Raw genomic sequence first — 22,148 nt, 5'->3', positions numbered from 1 at the left:
AGGAGGGCAGTACTGACAGGCACACACAATTTCTCTTTTTAAATTTGGATTATTATAGTCTGCCTTTCTCACTTGTACTCAAGGCGGATTACACACAGAGAGTCAATACAATCGACAGATGGGATATTCAATAGACAATGCAAATGGATTAGGGTTGTAGAACCAACCAGAAGTCTAAAAACAGAGCTGAAGCAAAAGGTCAACATGACACACTAAAGCAGAGGGATTGAACTCATTTGTGGCTCAGACTGACTGTGGAGTGGAGGAGGGGGGAATCAAACCCGGTTCTCCCAGATAAGAGTCTGCACACTTAACCACTACAGGGGAAGAAGGTCTATGAGAGCTATGGCTGACCCAAGGCCATTCCAGCAGCTGCAAGTGGAGGAGGGGGGAATCAAACCCGGTTCTCCCAGATAAGAGTCTGCACTCTTAACCACTACAGGGGAAGAAGGTCTATGAGAGCTATGGCTGACCCAAGGCCATCCCAGCAGCTGCAAGTGGAGGAGGGGGGAATCAAACACGGTTCTCCCAGATAAGAGTCTGCACTCTTAACCACTACAGGGGAAGAAGGTCTATGAGAACTATGGCTGACCCAAGGCCATCCCAGCAGCTGCAAGTGGAGGAGGGGGGAATCAAACCCGATTCTCCCAGATAAGAGTCTGCTCACTTAACCACTACAGGGGAAGGTCTATGAGAGCCATGGCTGACCCAAGGCCATTCCAGCAGCTGCAAGTGGAGGAGTAGGGAATCAAACTCGATTCCCCCAGATAAGAGTCCGTACACTTAACCACTACACTGAACTGGCTCTCCAGATACAAACTTTATAAAGGACACAGGCAAACCCAATTAGCAATATTAATTTTTTACTCAAAACACAAACAAAAGCAATTGATTCCTAGCAGTGAAAGCAACTGATTTACTGGGGAGCCCACAAAAGCCCCAATAAATGTATTTAATCATATGCAAGATTAGGTTTTCCTCCCAAGGGATACCATAAAAGAGGGAGTACCTTGCATTTCCGTACATTCCAGTTGCTTGTGGGCCAGGTAAGAGTCCCGGACAGGCCAGTTCTGGCCCCCAGGCCTTATGTTTGACACCCCTGCACTAAATGATGCAGAATCTCACAGCAGGATCATGGCTGAAACAAGCTACGCACAGCTGTATAGACCAGAGTCCCTAATAGTTTTTTTAAGTAACTTTGTGAATCATTTAGTGCAAGGCAACCCTATTGCCTGCATATGCTAAAGAGGGGACAGGATGGTAGGGGACCAATTTCACACTAAACTTTTAATCCTGGTTTAACACTGTCTCCAAGTTGACATTCTACACTAAAATCCTAGAATCATAGACTGATTTCGCACTCACCTTACGCCGCTCTCACATTCATCTTCTCAGCACGGCTTCCTTCTGATTTCACACTATCTGTCCCGGGGCTGCCGCAAGCATTGGCGTTTTCGTGTAGCAAACAGAAACTGGTTTTTAGCAGTTTCTGTTTGCTGCATGAAAACGCCAATCCTTGGTTCAGCCCCGGGGCAGAGAGTGGGAAATCAGAAGGAAGATGCGCTGAGAAGACGAACGTGAGAGCAGCGTAAGGTGAGTGCAAAATCGTCACAGAGTCATGGAGTTGGTTTCTCTGATTCTAGTGTAGAATGTCAGTTTGGGGGACAGAATTGAACCAGGATTAAAGGTCTAGTGCAAAATGCATTTTGAGACTCAGATTTCCATCAGGAGAACAAGTTACAGCAGAGTTTGCTAACCTTTTCTCTATGAGCTACTTTCTTCATAACGGAAAATATCCCAAGCAATTGCCCCCTCCCCCACATGTTACCTAGAAACAGAAGTTGCATAGGAAGAGTACCAGAAATGAAGCTATTCAGCTAAGCAGCAAAAGGAAAGATCCTATGAAATAGCAAGTTGTTGGGGGTTTTTAAGCCTAAAGCAGACTTTTTCCTGGTTTTCTACAGGCTTCACGAGCTATTCTACAGAAGCCAGGGAGCCACTGGAGGACTGTAACACTGGAAGCCCCTGAACTAGGGACGAAAAGAGACAGGACTGTATGATATTGCAATTGGGATCAGCACTATAGCGCTAGAAGGGGTAATGGTGATGGTTAACCGTTTCCTCCTGGAACAACATTAGCGGAGCTCTGCCGGATCAGATCAGTGGTCCATCTAATCCAGCATCCTGTCTAACACAGTTGCCAACCAGTTCCTCTGCAGGGCCAACGACAGGGCATAGAGGCCAAGGCCTTTCCCTGATAAGAACGTGTGGCGGAACCGGCCCGATTCTGCCTTCAGACCCGGTCCCGTCTGCTCCCTATTGAGTCGCCAACTCCTGGAGGGAGCTATTTCTCCTCCTGCCCCTTGGGCTCGCTGCCACCACCTGCTCAGTCTAGGGGTTCAGATTGAGAGGAACAGGACTCCCAATCCCCCTCTCCAGCTATGAGGCCCGGCCTCAAGGTCCTCTGCCACCCTGTACTTGGGTATCACAGAGACCTCAGCACTTCTTTGGGGAACCCCTGTAGGATTGGCACCTTATCCAACTGCATGCCTTCCCCCTTCCCTGGGGCCCCCTTCTCAACACAGCGTGGTCTAAGCGGTTTGGGGATCTATGTGGTACAGAGATGAACTGTCAGCATTTAAAACAGCAAAGAAAAAAATATTTATTTAAAAGAGAAAAAGAAAGGGAAAGAAAAACAAAACAAAAACAGTTGCCTTTTAAAAGTTAGTACAGCACAGTACCCGTACAGCAAACAGCATGATACACAAAATGTGGTTTTAAACGCGTCCTGCTGTCCCTGATCTAAACACGCCCTGCCCTTTTGGATGACTTACTTTGTCTGGCTGCCTGGGGCCTTTTCTCTTGAATAGGCCGCATGCACAGGCAGGAGCTCCCACACTGGCAACCTCTTCCTTCGAGCTGCAGCTGAGAACTGAAAACTCTTCCTCCTAACTCACATGCAGAGAACAAAAGAACTTCCTGTCTCTCTAGGAGACTTTCCCCCTAGCGTTGTTGGTTTGGCTCTGGAAGGGAGGGGGGAGTGAGGGGAAGGCTAGGCCCAAGCCTGCTTCGCAGTTTCATGTTTTCCCTCCCAATGAAGCTCCAACCTGGATTAAAATGGCGTTTCTCCACAGAACGTAAGAAGAGCCCTGCTGGATCAGACTAGTAGTCCATCTAGTCCAGCATCTGGTCTCACCCAGCAGCCAACCAGTTACTCTGGAGGGCCAACAACAGGGCAGAGAGGCCGAGGCCTTCCCCTGATAAGAACATAAAAAGAGCCTTGCTGGATCCGACCAATGAGGGTCCATCTAGTCCAGCATCCTGTCTCACACAGTCGCCAACCAGTTCCTCTGGGGGGCCGACACCAAGACATAGAGGCCAAGATGTTCCCTTGATGTTGCCTCCAGGCACCGGGATTCAGGCACCAGGCTGCCTCTGAACATGGACGTTCCATTTAGTCAGCATGACTAGCAGCCACTGATAGACCTTTCCTCCATTAATCTAATCCCCTTTTAAAGCTGTCTGTGCCTGTGGCCACCACTGCATCTTTTAGCAATGAATTCCACATTGTGCACACTCAGTGTGTAAGGTTCATCCTGTGCACACTCAGTGTATAAGGTTCATCGAAGCCGCCCTGAGCCACTTCGGTGGGAAGGGCGGGATATAAATCGAAATACAAATAAATAAACAATTTACTGCTCATCAGCTTCATTGGATACCCTCAAGTTCTAGCATTTTGGGAGTTGGAGTAAAAGTGCCCTTTGTGATCGCTCTCCACCCTATGCATGCCCCTTCCCCGGTCATCTCTTTTCTAAACTTAAAAGTCCCAGACTCTTCAGCCTTTCCTCAAAGGGAAGGTGCTCCTACTGCTAGTTACCTCAATTGCCCTCTATCTCGTGGCACAGAGTGGCAAGCTGCAGTACTGCAGTCCAAGCTCTGCTCACCACCTGAGTTTGATCCCGGCGGAAGCTGAGTTCAGGTAGCCGGCTTCCATCCTTCTGAGGTCGGTAAAACGAGTACCCAGCGTAGTGTAGATGACTGGAGAAGGCAATGGCAAACCACCCCATAAAAAAAAAGTCTGTCAAGAAAACATCGTGATGTGATGTCACCCCATGGGTCAGTAATGACTCGGTGCTTGTACAGGGGACTACCTTTACCTTTATACTTTTCCTGCTACAATTTTGATGGTGGAAACTAGCACACATATTTTTGTAAAAAAAACTTTTTTGAAGGAAAGATTTTGCATTATGCTTTTGGGGATTTGAAGTAACCTCTGTCCCTCTCTCCCACCCTGCCCCAATAATGCCTGTATCAACTTTCCTCTCAGCATCCCCCTAGGATGCCAGCTGTCTCTTTGGGTCGCAGATGGCAGGGATTGGCGATCCCACTGTTTCTCTTTCGCGTTCTGGCATCAAAGACATTAATTTGTTAAACCCTTCTCTCCAGATCAATCTTTGTTTAAACCCCCCTTGACACGCCAGCTTCTGGCCATACGCTTACAAAATGGAGTGAGGAGCCGATGGAGGGAAAGATGGGCGCATTTTCGGGACTTCTGCTGCCTGAAACTTCTTTTAAAAGGCTTTTGTGACTGCGGCACAGAGGATAGCCTATTAATACATAAGCTTTTCAGATTCTTGCCTTTCTATCTCAAAAGTACAAAAACAGCTTAAAGATAAATAGGATGTTTTTTTTAAAGCCTGCCTTATATAACGCCGAGCGGCCTCTCTGGCAGCCCGGCTGCTTCTGTGAACACCCGCAGCAGCTGTGGGGTTTCTTTTTTCGGGTAGGCCTTCCAACCAATCCGAGGTTTGCGTCGATCAATAAAAATTTGGCTTTGAAACTTGGCCCCTTTCAATCAATCCTTTCAGCGTTTGTGTGGATCCTTCTTGCGCTGGGGGTTTCATCTCGCGCATGGTTGCGTCAGGCAACAAGACACCCTTCCCTCAGATGTGCGGATTTATCCTTACAGACGGTCATCGTTATTGTTGCCTGCTGTTGCGATGGCTCTCCAGCGTCCAAATGGATAGATATTAAAACCCATTCATTAGTCAGCGCAGGAAAGCAAGGAGACAAAGATGTGGCACAGAGAAAGTCCAGAACAGAAGGGGAAGGACACACGGGGAGAGTTTAATTTCAAAACTGGGCCACACCAAGGCTTGATCAAGGCTTAAGGTGACCAATGTTCCAGGAGCTCAAGCTTGATCTTTGATGCCAGAGTTCAGTGGCAGAGATGGAAAACAGAGGTGAATGCCCATGTTCAGAGACCACTCCCCTACCCGCAAGGCCCTGTGGAAATGATGCACCGTCTCCAAACAACAGAACAAATTTGAAGTCCAGCAGCAACCTTAAGACTGGCAAAAGCTTATTCAAGGCAGGCCTCAGATTCAGCAGGAGCTCACAGGTGCGCAGCTCCAGAACCTTTCAGATGGTTCCCCCTCTTCCTCCCCACTTACCATGTCCATTGAATAGTAGGTGCAGCTGCATAACAATCCCTGGATTAGGAGAGCGGTCAGCCAGCCAGCCACCAGGAGCTCTGCCACGCCCACAGTAGCCCTCGTTAACCCCTGGAGAAGCCTGCACTACCCTTTCTCCACATGTGATTTTGAGTAGCAGGTGGCTTGCTGGCCTTTTGACCGGGGGTGGGGGCAGCCCAGAAGAGCCCCAGGCGAGTGAGTCCTGCTTGGGCTGGCTGGAGCTCTAGCCAACCAAACAGGCCTCACTCACCTGGGCTCTCCTTTCTTGCATCGGGTTGCTTTTGGCTGGGGGGGTGGTGGCAGCATATGCTAATGAGTTATGCTAATGAGCTCCAACACATATTTTTCTACAAAACGACCCCTGATTCAAGGTAAGAGCTTTCGTGTGCAGGCACACTTCCTCAGATACTGCTTCAGCGCGCTGGATCCGTCCCCAAACAAGTTGAAGAAAAAGGATAGAAAGAACTTTTTTCTCCCACTTCTTAATACAGAGGGTAGCCATGTTAGGCTGCAGTAAAACAGCTAGATTAAAATCTAGCAGAACCTCAGAGACCCTTGGATTTAATTACACTTAGAGGCACCCAATGAAGTCGATGGGCAAAAGATTCCAGACAGACAAAAAGAAGGACTTCTTCATATAACAAGTAGTTAAATTCTGGGATGCACTGCCTATATATGTAGTGATGGGCATAAGCATAGATGACCTTTTTTTTTTTGCATTTTTTGGTACTGTGCATGCGCGTGTGCATGTCTGGAAGTCATGGCGATTTCTGGTGACCCCTACTGGGGCATGGAGGATATTTAGAGAAGTGGCTTGATACAGCCTGCCTCTGCCTCCCAGTCCTAGTATTCCAAGGAGGTCTCCCACCCAAGCACTTGCCAGGGTTGGCCCTGCTTAGCTTCCAAGATCTGTTGAGACTGGGCTTGCCTGGGCTATCCAAGGCAGGGCTAGCATAGATGACTTCTGAAGGGCACAGAAGAGATTCATGGAGGAAAGGTCCATTACTGGCTACTGGCCATCGGAACTAAAGGGGACCTCCACATTCAGAGGCAGTAAACCCCTGAACACCTACGCTAGGAGGCAACATCAGCTTCTACGCCTCGTTTGTTGGCCCTCCAAGGCAATGGGCTGGCCACTGTGTGAAACAGCGTGCTGGACCACCAATGTGATTTAATTTAATTTAAAAAAAATTTATACCCCACCCTATCCTGCAAGCAGGCTCAGGGCGGCTCACAACCGTAAAAACAAACATCAGGGGAAAAACATCATAAAACGGTTTCAATAAATCAGAGCAGCCTATTCCTGGAGACAGACACTATTTCAGGCATAGGCAGCAAACACAGAACAGCACGTATGGCCAATGACTGTCAACTCTATGCAAGCACCATGATTGTAAAATGGAAGGGGGAAGCAATGACATTCAGAGGGATGCCTGCTGGATCAGTTAAAGGCCTGGTGGAAGAGCTCCAACTTGCAAGCCCTGCGGAACTTTGACAAGTCCTGCAAGGCTCGAATCTCCAAGGGGAGCTAATTCTACCAGGTAGTGGCCCAGACCGAAAAGGCCCTGCCCTTGTTGAAGCCAGCCGGGCGTCCTTAGGCCCAGGGACCGCAAGAAGATGTTGTGAAGCAGACCTCAGACCTTAGAAGCAAGCCCAATCTCAATGCCTCATATGGGGAGAGGCATTCCCATAAATACGCAGGACTCTTCTTACAGTCTTATCTTTGCAGTGCTGGAGGTGCTACAACACTATGGCCCAAACAGAATATATATTGGGAGAGACTGATTTGAGAGCCAGTGCAGAACAGTGCTTGAAGTGGCAGATGGGAAGAGATGGGCTCAAATCCTCACTCAGCCATGAAGCCTGCTGGGTATCCTTGGGCCAGTTAATCTGTCCTGATTGGACCTACCTCACAAGATTGCTGTGAACATAAAATATAGGTGGGAAGAACCACAAATGCTGATTTCAGGGTCTTGAAGGAAGGTAGGGATGTAAATACACTAGACAAAAGAGGGAGAAAGTGAATATATCCCCCTCCTGTGGGACTAGCAGCACCCCCCCCCCATATCTTTGGGTTTACAGAGAAGCAGCAGCATCCTCCATGGGGAAGGAGCTGGAACTGGCTTTGGGGCTGTGCCAATGTTCTGGGCCCAACTGGATTGATTTAGATTGTGACCTCATGAGCCAGGATCGAGTGTTCTCAGGGCTTTTTTTGTAGCAGGAACTCCTTTGCATATTAGGCCCCACCCCGCCGATGTAGCCAATCATCCAAGAGTTTACAGGGCTTTCCTTACATGACCTACTGTAAGCTTCAGGAGGATTGGCTACATCGGGGGTGGGGGGTGGGCCTAATATGCAAAGGAGTTCCTGATACAAAAAAGGCCCCGAGTGTTCGTATTTCTGTGCGGTGTCCACCATACTTTTATTTTAAAAAATTAATTTGATAAAAAATTAAATGACAGAGACAATGTTTCACAAAGACAAGAGACTTGAGTCCTCCGCGCTTCTTCCCAGGGAACTTTCACACCATGTGTCTCTCTCTTATTTCAGTAAGGCTCATGCTGGAGAACTCCTCAGTAGCCTTCTCTCTTTCTCAGGCCAAATCTGTCTGATTCCAGCTGAGCCACTAGTAATAAAAGTGATGCATCAAAGTACAGGTTCCTAATGAAAGTACAGGCTGGGGGGAGCTACAAGGAACTGAAGCGTTGCATCGAAGTATAGGAGGCGGAGGGGAACATACGCTGCACACTCAATGGAAAGGAATGCCACGTGCAATTTGAGGCGCATTAGAAAGGAGACAGTGGCCGTTGTGCTGTTATTACTTTCACTGAGATATGCAGTTCATATCTATCTTTTTTCCCCCCTCGCCCTTCACTGAAAAGGTTCAGGGCTGAGTGTTCTTTTCCCCCTTTCTTCAATTTATCCTCACTACCACCATGTGAGGTGCATGCAAATGAAACTGCCTACTATGGAAGCAGACCTCTGGTTTCATCGAGTTTAGCATCACGTATCAGCTCTCAGAAGTCTCAGATAAAGCATTGCTCCTGTTGCTTAGTAACGAGGGACTTCTCCCTCACCTGCATCTTCAGAGTCAGGACAACAGGAATGCCTCGTTCGTTCTGAGGGCCGGAGCGTCACTTTATCAGCCTGGGCCGTGTGTGTCATAAAATGTAATTTCCAGGTAGGGGAGATGTAAATTTTATAAAGAAAACAGATGAACACCCACACTCAGCCTAATCCACTTTACTGGCTTGCTGAACCTCAGCCAAAAGAAGGAAGAGAGGCTTGGCTCAGTAGCTCTGCTGTGCAACTGAGGGAGCCTAGCAAAGCTAGCTCTCCTTCCCCCACTTCCTCTCCAAGGGAGGATCTTTGCTCTGTAGCTCCTGTATGGTTGAGCGAGCTGTGATGCAGAAGAAAGCAAGAGAGATGGAGAAGGAAGCAGATGACAGCCAGTTGCTCAGGGGCCTGAGAGGAGCTCTCTGGGGGCCTCATTTGGCCTCCGGGCTGCATGCCTGACACCCCTGCTTTGGATTCTCCCCACCTCCCATAACATCATCCGTGATTGGCTGGGATCTCAGTAGTTTAAAGAAAATGGCACCAAAGCAAGAGATCAGGAAAGCCCTGGCTGTGAACAAGCGGGGGGTCTTTTTTTGGGGGGGGGGCTGGACCACCCCTCCCCTGTGACAATTTTTCTATTTGAAACTGAAGCTCATGAAATATCAGGGCAGCCCAAGTTAATAGAGAAGAGGTGAAGAGATTTATACTGTCCTTCGCTAACCAAAGGTGTCTCAGAGTGGCTTACAAATCTCCTTTCCTTTCCCCTCCCCACAACAGACACCCTGTGAGGTAGGTGAGGCTGAGGGAGCTCTCTCAGAACTGCTCTTGAGCAGAACAGTCTTGAAAGAACTTGTGGCTGACCCAAGGTCACATCAGCAGGTGTATGCGGAAGAGTGGGGAATCAAACCAGATAAGAGTCCACACATTTAACCACAACACCCAACTGGCTCACATCTACCACCTGAGGCAGCCAGGGTCGATGCTGTGTAGTGGTTGGAATGTCAGAGTAGAATCTGGGAGACTTAGGTTTGAATCCTCACTCTGCCAAGGAAATTGATGGGGGGACCCTTGGGCAAGCCATTCTCTCTCAGCCCAAATTTTTTGTGAAGAGAGCAAAATGTAAGCCATTTTGCATCACCGTTGATGAGATAGGCCAATGATATATAACAGTGCTGCTCAGCGGTAGAGCAGCTGCTTGGGAAGCAGAAGGTCCCAGGTTCAATCCCCGGCATCTCCAAAAAAGGGTCCAGACAAATAGGTGTGAAAAACCTCAGCTGGAGACCCTGCCAGTCTGAGAAGACAATACTGACTTTGATGGACCAAAGGTCTCATTCAGTATAAGGCAGCTTCATATGTTCATATGTTCAACAAACAGGGCTTTTTTTGTTGCAGGAACTCCTTTGTATATCAAGCTGCACACCCCTGAGTGTCAAGTCGGCAGATTCAATAACCAGTCGTTGTTGAAACAAAATAACTAGTTTATTGATGCTGTTGTTCTCGACTACGATAGCATTGAAAGACTAAAGATCGTACAGTAGAGTGCAATCATATAGGTACACTTCAACGGGATTCTTTAGGGAGGGGGGACTATGCAGGGCACATTCACACATTGATGTTACCACTTCGTTCTCAGGCCTGCTTTGGCCTTGAGCGTTGTAGGCTCCAGACTCCCCCTGAGCAGAGCCTGAGAAGGCGCAGATAAAAACGTTCACATATTCACATTTCAAAGCAATCCTACATAACAAAGTAAAGGAGGGGGGTATGGAGAGTTCAAGCTAGCAGCAGCTGAATACAGTTTGGCTTTAGCCAGGATGCTCTCTGCCTGAGCCACACTAGGTACAGACTTGACCAGAGTTTTATGCAGACTTGACACTGAGGTAACCAATCCTCCAATAGCTTACAGGGCCTAAGGTACAGAGCCTACTGTAAGCTCCAGGAGGCTTGGCTACACCAGGGGGTGTGGCCTAATATGCAAAGGAGTTCCTGCTACACAAAAAGCCCTGATAACAAATGCAGTAGCTGCTTCACCTAGTGATACAAGCAAAACCACCTCTGCAAGCATTAGAGCAAATATTATCATTGGACTGCACCTTCCTGCTTTATTTGTAATTTTGTTTCCTCTGCCCTTTGGGAAATGGATTTTTATTTCTACTGCTGACTGGCTTTGTTCATGTAAAAGCAACCCTCCGGTGCCCTCTCCCTCCCTCCGTTCCTCAAATGAAACCTTGGATTCTTCCTGCTTTACCAAGTAGATGAGGGAATGAAAGAGAGCTGGGTGATATCTAGAGTTACTGCAGGCAGAAGACTTCTGCCGGATTAGACAGAACAACACAGAGCTCATTTTGGAAGCCTACAAACTGGCAAAGAGAGTCACCCCCCCCTCCCCCCCCACAACCTCCCACTATCACATCATCCGCTGTATCTCATCCAGCTAAATTATTTAGGGCAGTCTGCAGCTTAATGACTCCTAGGATGGAGTCAGCTGAAGAGACGGGGTGGTGATAAACTGTGAGGTTTTTGCAAGAATCTTTGCAGATAAAAACTGCTCTGATCCCCTCTGACTTGGAGGCTGGCTTGGCTGGAGATCAGGCGGCAGAGAAATCCTAATGCGGCCCTGCCAGTTTGTTGTTATGGTCAGATTTCAAGTGATCCCTCTTCTGATGGACACCAATAGGGCCAATGGGGTTGTGAAAGCCGCCACCTGGAAACAGGTCCCTTGCCCCTTTTGACTTGTAAAAACGTGCAGGGACTCTACAAGCAAAGACAGCGGGTGGAATCCAACCAGTTTTTCCACTGGCGAGAGGCAGCAGTTCCCCATTGACCTCCACAATGGCTATGTTGTGGATCATGGGCATAGACAATAGCCCTGTGAGATTGAGGGCACAGATAATAGCCCTGTGAGACTGAGCAGGAAAGCTTGCTGGATTCATAAGTGAGGTAATTTCCCCCAGCGTGCTGAAAGAGACTGGTTTGGATCAGGGATGGATGACTACGCTGCACATTATGTGGGGCTAAACTAAACGTAAAGGCAACCTGGAAACTTAAATTGGTTCAAAACACAGTGGCTAGAAAACATCGTTTTCATCATACTACTCCAGTTTTAGAAGTCTTACATTGCTTGCGTGTTTGATCTACTGTCGAGTCCCAACTGACTTATGGCAATCACAGCAAGGGGCCTTCAGGACAAGTGAGAAGCAGAGGTGGTTTGCTATTGCCTTCCTCTGCAGAGTCTTCCTTGGCGATCTCCTATCCAAGTACAAACTAGGGCTGACGCTGCTCCCTGAACAAACGAGAACGTTTGCACAGCTTTTTGTCTGCACGGTTTCCTAAATTCTGTAATTCTAGTTTTATTGCATCATTTATGGGATGTCAGGCCAGGGGTGGGCAAGCTTGCTTAATATAAGAACCTCACAGAATAAACGTCAGGTGTTTGAGAGCCACAAGGCATGAACAAATATCACATGCACATCTTTATTAAAACTCTTAATGCCTTCTTTGCACCAAAAGATAACATATGTATGTATGCACTTTACAACACAAACATGCTAGAAGGAGACTTTTTTCAAAAAAAGAAAACTGGGAATAACAGTCTCCATAAGACCAGCAAAGGAAAGGATTAGGGAATTATTTCTGGCACCAGTGGGGGGAAAAAAACCCACACATGGACCATATTAAATCACTGACCACCGTTTGCATCATTATGCATCTCTTTGCCTTGATACCAAAGTTGGTAATTACAGCTCCTACAAGAGCTATGAAACTAAGGGGGAACCCTGTGCCACCCTTTTTAATTCCATCCCTCCTCCCAGTGGCTCCCTAGGTTCTTGTGCTCTCTTTCTCTGCTCTAAGTCCCAGGGTGACCTCTGTGGTAATGGAGAAGAGCTTGCAAGCCTGCCTATTTTCCCCGTCTTCCCTGCTTTACACACAGCGTAAGTAGTCACCTACCTATGGGTCAGTGCTCAGATGCTAACTGAGGTCCCAACACTAAGCAAGCTTACTTGAGAGTAAGCCTGCATTAAGTTCCTCCTCGACCTCCGGGAGTCACACAATACGTGTGAAAGAGTCGCACGTGGCTCCCGAGCCACAATTTGGCCATCCCTGTCTTAGGCTGTCTGACTGTATTTTGAAGAATATATTTTGTTATCTGCCTTGAGTCTCCATAAGAAAGGAAGGCTATAAAAGAAGTAAATGGATAAATAAATTAAAAATCATGTCAATTCCTCCTCACATAAGGAGGGTGGGACAGCGGCGGAGGGCTTCCTCCACAGCTGCACGGATGCTCTTGAAAGTGCTACTCGGTTGCTTCCTCCCTCTCTGTCTTCTATAGAACACGCAAGAGGATTTCTCTCAGAACAGCTTTTTTGTTAAGCTTTTTTTTTTCTTACGCTGCTGGTTTGAAAGACGTATCTGGCTTCCAGGCGTCATTAATTATTTCTCTGGGTATGTGTATACCGGGGTTTATTGAGATGTTTTTATGGCTTGTTATTATGTACGCACTGTAAACTACCCTGAGCCCACATTTTGTGGAGAAAATGCCACCCGGAAACGTTATGACTAAATAAATAAATAATAAAGCAGTGCTTTTAAATTGTTTTATCGACTGCTTCAGATAATCATCCCATCTTTGTTTATTTTTTAAACCATGTCGTTCCCCATCCCGGGAGGCTGACGATTGACGGATGGCACCAATAAAGCATTGATGTTAAATAACCAACGGAAATAATTCTAAGATCAACGACACTTATTGGTCTGAGAAAAGCACTCGTGTACAAACGTCCGTGTGGGGGAAAACAGAGTGGAAATCAGAAGTCAAATACTTTTAGGCACTCGCCTTTTGACACCACATAGGTTCTCAAACTTGCCTACCTGGCAGGGCTGTTTTGAGGGAAAAGTGGAGGAGGAGAGAGTGACGAGGGAAATGGCTAAAGAAATAAGTAAGGAAGCAGCAAACACTTTCAATAATTTTATATATCCCGCTCGCTTACTGCTTAATCTCCAAACACACACATTTTCCCCTCAAGATTGCTGCCTTTTTCTTGAACACTCTACCCCAACCATGGAACGCTAAAACTCAGGGTGTGATCAAGACAAAGGCTCCAGAAAGCCCACAAGTTGTGCTCTGGATCGGCCTGGTGTCATATGTAGGGTTGCCAATCCCCAGGTGGGGGCAGGGGATCCCCCGATTTGGAGACCCTCCCCCCACTTCAGGGTCATCAGAAAGCGGGGGGAGGGGAGGGAAATGTCTGCTGGGAACTCTATTATTCCCTAGGGAGATTTATTCCAATAGAAAATCATGGAGAATTGATCTGCGGGTATCTGGGGCTCTGGGGGGGGGTGTTTTTTGGGGTAGAAGCACCAAATTTTCAGTATAGCATCTAGTGCCTCTCCCCAAAATACCCCCCAAGTTTCAAAAAGATTGAACCAGGGGGTCCAATTCTATGAGCCCCAAAAGAAGGTGCCCCTATCCTTCATGATTTCCTATGGAAGGAAGGAATTGAAAAGGTGTGCCGTCCCTTTAAATGTGATGGCCAGAACTCCCTTTGGAGTTCAATAATGCTTGTCACAGCCTTGATCTTGGCTCCACCCCTAATGTCTCCTGGCTCCACCCCCAAAGTCCCCAGATATTTCTTGAATTGGACTTGGCAACCCTAGTCATATGGATGTTCTTTTTAAACCTGGGCACTTCCTGCTCTCTGTGAGGAGGAAAACTCTCCATGTGGAAGCAGCCAGTGCTTCCCAGTGTTCAGAGCAATTCACGTGTGTTTCCTTGCGGTAATCCTGTCAACAATCATCTAAGGCAAAGGTGTCAAACTCATTTGTTATGAGGGCCAGATCTGACATAAATGAGACGTTGTCTGGTCAGGCCGTGTCAGGCCGGGCCATGTGTGTACCTGTTTAAGATTAGGTAGCAGAGATATAAACTTTATAAAGGACACAGACACACAAGTAAAGATTTAAAAAAAACCCTTAAAACATGCTTAAAACATTAGCACTTGTTGGTCTTAAAGGTGCTTTCTTTGTATCTCTCCCATGCGATCCAGGGAACTGGGCAGAAGAATTTCCGGCTCTTCCTTCCCCAGGGGACCAGGTGGGGGAGGACCTTCAGCTAATGGAGAAAACAGAGGTTTTGCTCTGTAGCTCCTGTGCTGTTGAGCAAGCCTGGCAAAGCAAGCTCTTACGCAGAAGGAAGTAAGAAAGAGGAAGAAGGAAGTAGATGACAGCCAGTTGCTTGAGGGCCTGATAGAAACCCTCTGGGGGGGCTCATTCGGTCCCCAGGCCACATGTCTGCCACCCCTGATCTAAGGTAAGCAAGAATAATCATCTTGATTTTTTTCCAGTGGGGAGGCTGAAAGCCTGGCCTAAGTCCAGCCTAACATCCATGCTAGGATACATTAGGCCACAGCTTTCTCCAACTTAACTCACATTTTCTGCAGCACGATGGTATCTATGGGGAATTTATTGCTAAAGCACCATAGGGCCCAATTCAGATCAGGCCTGGAGGGGGTGAATAACTTTGCCTCCCAGCTCTTACTGTTTTTTGTGGTGGGGGTTGCACACAAGTTCTCTGCAACTGCTGGCTGGCTGGCTGCAGGAATACCAGTTGGGTTGGGGGAATCCATCTTTGAGAGCCAGTTTGGTGTAGTGGTTAAGTGCATGGACTCTTATTTGGGAGAACCGGGTTTGATTCCCCACTCCTCCACTTGCAGCTGCTGGAATGGCCTTGGGTCAGCCATAGCTCTCATAGGAGTTGTCCTTGAAAGGGCAGCTGCTGTGAGAGCCCTCTCAGCCTCACCCACCTCACAGGGTGTCTGCTGTGGGGGGGGGGGGAGAAGATATAGGAGATTGTAAGCCGCTCTGAGTCTCTGATTCAGAGAGAAGGGCGGGGTATAAATTTGCAGTCTTCTTCTTTGGACCTAAGGTGCTCAGAACAAAAGTGGCAAGTAAACCAGGGAACGTCCTGATTCTTAGCTCTTAGCCATATTGGCCCTCACCGAGAAACAACAGGTTGTGTATGTGCGTCCATCCACAAAGAGGCCCTTGCAAATTTGGGTTTCAAAACTGGTCAGCCATTAGTTGCGGATGACACTAAATTGTTCAGGGTGGTGAGAACCAGAGAGGATTGTGAGGAACTCCAAAGGGATCTGTTGAGGCTGGGTGAGTGGGCGTCAATGTGGCAGATGCGGTTCAATGTGGCCAAGTGCAAAGTAATGCACATTGGGGCCAAGAATCCCAGCTACAAATACAAGTTGATGGGGTGTGAACTGGCAGAGACTGACCAAGAGAGAGATCTTGGGGTCGTGGTAGATAACTCACTGAAAATGTCAAGACAGTGTGCGTTTGCAATAAAAAAGGCCAACGCCATGCTGGGAATTATTAGGAAGGGAATTGAAAACAAATCAGCCAGTATCATAATGCCCCTGTATAAATCAATGGTGCGGTCTCATTTGGAGTACTGTGTGCAGTTCTGGTCGCCGCACCTCAAAAAGGATATTATAGCATTGGAGAAAGTCCAGAGAAGGGCAACTAGAATGATTAAAGGGCTGGAGCACTTTCCCTATGAAGAAAGGTTGAAACGCTTGGGACTCTTTAGCTTGGAGAAACGTCGACTGCGGGGTGACATGAGAGAGGTCTACAAGATAATGCATGGGATGGAGAAAGTAGAGAAAGAAGTACTTTTCTCCCTTTCTCACAATACAAGAATTCGTGGGCATTCGATGAAATTGCTGAGCAGACAGGTTAAAACGGATAAAAGGAAGTACTTCTTCACCCAAAGGGTGATTAACATGTGGAATTCACTGCCACAGGAGGTGGTGGCGGCCACAAGTATAGCCACCTTCAAGAGGGGTTTAGATAAAAATATGGAGCACAGGTCCATCAGTGGTATTAGCCACAGTGTATGTGTGTATATAATTTTTTTTGCCACTGTGTGACACAGAGTGTTGGACTTGATGGGCCGTTGGCCTGATCCAACATGGCTTATCTTATGTTCTTCTGTGACTCAGAGTGTTGGACTTGATGGGCCGTTGGCCTGATCCAACATGGCTTCTCTTATGTTCTCATGTTGTGCGGGGAGGTAGCTTGGAATGGAAGCAAACAGACGACAGGCCAAGGAGACCCATCTTGGTTGCCGCCATTAGCGCCAGAAGGGCCAGAAGGCAGAACAACCCTCTTCTCTCCTTTCCCTGCCGTTCCCCATCTGCTACAACCTGACAACCTGTAGACGAAGAAGCCAGCCTTTGCCTCCTCTGCTTCGAGCCACTTTGCAAGAAGCGAAGCTGTGATTTTCCGATTCCCCGAGAAACAGGAGGTGTCGCAACAGAGCGCATTACGCATGCCGGCTATTTTTAGCCGAGCAGATTGTGCTCGCAGCCAAAAATCCAGAGGCCATATGCCCCGAGGTGTATTATTTAAAAGCACATTATGCAATATCTGGGACAGAACGGTGCCGTCCCTGGTTCCTCGTGGGGAGCGTTACCTGCTACGCTTGGAAGTCTCGTGCGGAGCGTGCCCAGCAGGCCTGAAAACCCAAAGGGACAGATGCAGGCATGGCTAGTGGCACCCCCACCGCCCCCCCAAAAAATCTGTTCAGTGGGATGCAACAGCCCACCAAGAGAAATGCAGAAGTGTGTAAAAGACAAGACAGTAGGATTTCCCTGGGGAGAGTCACACTCTCCATGAGAAGCCAACTGTGCGAGAACAGCAACATCACAAGTCCACTGGCTTCTCCCTGTGCCTGGAACTCCTCTCCCCGAGGCATCCCCTCTTCCTTCACATCTCTCCTGCAAGCAGGCCTCAGATTCAGCAGGAGCTCACAGGAGTGCAGCTCCTGAACCTTTCTGAGGGCTCCCCCTCTTCCCACCTACCTACTTTGTCCATTGAATTGTAGGTGCAGCTGCATAACAATCTCCAGATTAGGAGAGCGGGCAGCCAGCCAGCCAGCCACCAGGAGCTTTGCCACCCCCCCCAGCAGCCCTCATTAACCCTGGAAAAGCCCACGCCACCCTTTCTCCACTTCCTTTGTGATTTTGGGCAGCAGGTGGCTTGCTGGCCTTTGGCTGGGGTGGCAACCCAGGAAAGCCCCAGCTGAGCGAGGCCTGCTTGTGCTGGCTGGATTTCTAGTCAGCCCAAGCAGGCCTCGCTCAGCCCGGGGCTCTCCTTCTTGCAATGAGTTGCTTTTGGCTGAGGGGGGTGGGCGACGGTATATGCTAATGAGTTCTGCTAATGAGCTCCACCACCTATTTTTCTACAAAACGACCTCTGCCTGTAAGCAAACCTTTTCTATGCAAAGGCTCTGCTTTAGCTATTAGTCCCCATCCTCAGCTTTTTTTGTAGCAGAAGCTCCTTTGAATATTAGGCTGCACCCCCCTAATGTAGCCAATCCTCCAAGAGCTTACTGTAGGCCCTGTACTAAGAGTCCTATAAGTTCTTAGAGGATTGGCTGCACCAGGGGATGTGGCCTAATATGCAAAGGAGTTCCTGCTACAAAAAAAAAAGCCCTGCTCATCCTCTACTGAAAGGAAGCTGGCGCACACACAGCTCCAACCATTCACATCCAATGTTCCCTCTAAGTTGTGGAGTCACGAGCAAAAATTCTACTTTGTGAGCTACTGGCATTAAAGTTGTGAGCTACTGCACAAATCAGTTTGTTCTAGAGCCATTTTTCCTGAGCGGAGACAAAAATGTGTGAGCTGGAGGTTAAAAAATTGTGAGCTAGCTCACACTAACTCAGCTTAGAGGGAACACTGGTCACATCCTTCTCCTGCTACTTTGCCTCTTACATTTTCCTTTGTACTCTGCTTTTCTCCTTGAGGGGGATCCAAAGCAACTTAGAATGCTGTTCTCTCTTTCCTGTGTTTTACCTTCACCTCAGCCACCCTGTGAGGTATGTTAGGCTGAGAGAGACTGGCGGGCCCAAGGTCACTGAGCAAGCTTCAGGGCACAACAGGGATCTGAGTTCAGGTCTCCCAGATCTTAGTCTGACACCCTAATCAATACATCATTTTGGCTCCCCAGTTCCCAATATTCCATAATTCTCTAGTGTAACCAAGGAAACCAGGATGGGGCTCGGCAGAGCAAGGAACAGGCTTCGTTCTCATTGGATGTCAGGGCAAGGGAGTCATCGGTAACAATTTAAAAACCTTTCTCCAACAGGGCTCCCAAATGCAACCTGGAAATCTTAGCCTTCAAAAAAGGGGAGGGACAGTGGCTCAGTGGTAGAGCATCTGCTTGGTAAGTAGAAGGTCCCAGGTCCAGTCCCCGGCATCTCCAACTAAAAAGAGTCCAGGCAAGTAGGCGTGAAAAACCTCAGCTGGAGACCCTGGAGAGCCGCTGCCAGTCTGAGTAGACAGTACTGACTTTGATGGACCGAAGGTCTGATCCAGTATAAGGCAGCTTCATATGTTCCTCCTCCACTGCACTGGCTCTGCCAATAATATACACTGGCTGCCAATAATATACCGAGTCTGGTACAAGGTGCTGGTTATCACCTTTAAAGCCCTATATGGCCTAGGACCTGCCTACCTGAAGGACCGTCTCTCCCCACATGTTCCCCAGAGATTGCTGAGATCGGGAACCCAAAATCTTCTCGTTATCCCCGGGCCAAGGGAAGCCCGCCTGCAATCTACCAGGGATAGGGCTTTCTCTGTAATGGCCCCTTCCTGGTGGAACCAGCTGCCGGAAGAGGTGAGGGCCCTGCGGGACCTTGCTCAGTTCTGCAGGGCCTGGAAGACAGCCCTCTTCCGGCTGGCCTATAACTAACCGGCATAGGAAACTAAGTGTAGCTCTATTAGACTTCTGCTTTGTTTTAATGTTTTTATATTTTAAATGTTTTTAACTGTAAATGCCTAAACTTAATATTGTTATGTCGGATTTCATGTGTTGTGAGCCGCCCTGAGCCACCTTGGTGCGAAGGGCGGGATACAAACCATAAATAAACTAAACTAAACTAAACTAGACTCCATGAATGAATAATCTTGTCAATGGCTGGAGCAGACTGATTTAACCTACCACCCTTTTATCAGATGCTCAATTGTCCTCAACATCCCAGGTTTCTTCTGGAGCATATTTTATACTCATTCAGGCCCCTTTTAAAAGTTTTTTTCCTTGTGCTTAATTTACAAAGTCATACTCTTCTCCATACCTGGAGAGACCCTCAAAGAGACGGGGACATTGTCTTTGGGTGGCCTAGTTTATTGTCTGCACAGGGACTAAGACTGCCACTTTGGGGATGGGAAATACCTGGAGATTTGGGGGATGGAGCCTGAAGAGGACAGGGTTTGGGGAGAGGCGGTACATTAAAGGGATATAAGGCCATACTGTCCACCTTCCAAAGTGGCCATTTTCTCCAGGTGAACTGATCACTGTCGCTTGGAGATCAGTTGTAATCCCAGGAGGGCTCCAGCCACCACCTAACCCTAACAGAGAGGATGAGGCCCACCATTTTTTTAAATATATATTTTATTGTGCATATATCAATACATCTCATTTTATGAGGGCCACCATGTGCTCCCATTCATCTCTTGTTACATAGCAGCCAACTGGAGAGCTTGATAACCTGTCAAACCGATTCCACCCACTAGCACTGACCTGGATAGCCCAGGCAAGCCCAATATAATAAGATATCGGAAGGTAAGCAGGGTTGACTGCTTGGTTGGGAGACTGTCCTTGAAATACCCTGTCGGGAGGCAGAGGCAGACTTATTCAGCCACCTCCCTGAATATACTCCAGGCCCCCTATAGGGGGTTAGTCACCAGAGGTCAACATGACTTCCAGGTACACACACACACAAAATAAAATAAAATAAACTTATTCTATCCATTCTAAGGATCTGGCAAAATGGCTGCTACTGAATTCCAGGGCATAAGAACATAAGAGAAGTCATGTTGGATCAGGCCAATGGCCCCTCCAGTTCAACACTCTGTGTCACAGAAGAACTTAAGAGAAGCCATGTTGGATCAGGCCACTGGCCCATCCAGGTCAACACTCTGTGTCACAGAAGAACTTAAGAGAAGCCATGTTGGATCAGGCCAATGGCCCATCCAGTTCAACACTCTGTGTCACACAGTGGCCAAAAAACCTCAAGTGCCATCAGGAGGATCACCAGTGGGGTCAGGACACTAGAAGCCCTCCCTCTGTTGTCCCCCCCCCCGCCAAGCGCCAAGAATACAGAGCATCACTTGCCTCAAACAGAGAGTTCCAACAATACGCTGTGGCTAATAGCCACTGCTGGACCTCTGCTCCATATGCTTATCCAATCCCCTCTTGCAACTGTCTATGCTTATAGCTGCCGCCACCTTCTGTGGCAGTGAATTCCATGTGTTAATCACCCTTTGGGTGAAGAAGTACTTCCTTTTATCCATTCTAACCTGACTGCTCAGCAATTTCACTGAGTGCCCACGAGTTCTCGTATTGTGAAAAAGGGAGAAAAGTACTTCTTTCTCTACCTTCTCTATCCCATGCATAATCTTGTAAACCTCTATCATGTCACCCCTCAGTTGATGTTTCTCCAAGCTAAAGAGTCCCAAGCATTTTAACCTTTCTTCATAAGCTCCTGACAGCAAAGCCCCCTTCCTCCTATGTACTTTCCTGGCATAGAACTCCATGGTGTTTACTTCTGTGGAGGACTGCTTCCTGACAATGCAACCCTAGGTTAAGTCACCATCCATGGGCTCAGTCTGGAGTAACTCTGCTTAAGAGCATTGTTAGCGAGATGTCAACAAGAAGAGGACAAAGGCCTGTGGCAAAGAGACGAAGAAAAAGATGAAGAAGATGGAGGAGGAGGAGAGGGAGGGAGAGGGGGAGGATTGGATGTATACCCTGCCTTTCATTTAGAGTCACAGAGTAGCCTACAGCCTCGTTTCCCTTCCTCTTCCCACAACAGACACCCTGGGAGGTAGGGGGACTGAGAGAGCTCTACGAGAACTGCTCTCGAGAGAACATCTCTGAGAGAACTGTGACTGACAAGGTCACCCAGCAGCTGCATGTGGAGGAGTGGGAAACCGGGTTCTCCAGATTCGAGTCTGCTACTCTCAACCACTACATCAAACTGGCTCTAACAACAACCACAGTGGTCCAGTGGGAAGACAATTCTGTTGCAATATGCTAAGAGCTGCCATCTGTGGAATATAAAAGCAGCAATGCTCCCGCTAAACCAGGTTCTAGATCCCCAGATCCCCCTGAGGAAGCTCAGTTCAAAACACACAGGGGTTATTAACATATTGGAATAAAATGGTCTTCCCCACTGCACCATTGTGTTTTTTTTCCCCTTTGTCTCTTTAATGTTAATACGAAGTGGAAACTTCTTGGCTCACGGTTTATAGTCCCAGCTATGAGACCGCTATCAGCAATCCTTATTTTCCTCACAGCTTCGCTCCTGAAGACCTGGGTGTCGCTTGAAATCAAAGCGCTTGGCTGAGTCTTATCCTAATGCTGCTGGCAAACATTCCCCTCTTCTTCTGCCCCAAGATGGAGAACAAAAGAGTCTTCAGGCAAGGATTAACTAGGCTTAACATCGTAGTAATACTATGAAGCATCTATCATTTTACCAAGCAGCCCCGTGGCGCAGAGCGGTAAAGCTGCAGTACTGCAGTCCGAGCTTTCTGCTCACAACCTGAGTTT

At 47.9% G+C, this 22,148-nt stretch overlaps 1 protein-coding gene across 1 annotated transcript in view; it reads right to left on the bottom strand.

Annotated features, from left to right (window-relative positions):
- ASIC2 (acid sensing ion channel subunit 2) overlaps window positions 1-22,148 on the bottom strand; it is a 786,273-nt gene that overhangs the window by 59,497 nt on the left and 704,628 nt on the right. The window lies entirely within an intron of this gene.

This window comes from Heteronotia binoei, chromosome 15 (assembly GCF_032191835.1).
Source record: "Heteronotia binoei isolate CCM8104 ecotype False Entrance Well chromosome 15, APGP_CSIRO_Hbin_v1, whole genome shotgun sequence".
Lineage (NCBI taxonomy): Eukaryota > Metazoa > Chordata > Lepidosauria > Squamata > Gekkonidae > Heteronotia > Heteronotia binoei.
Note: the sequence above shows the minus strand (reverse complement) of the source record. Positions and strands in the feature narration are given on the sequence as shown.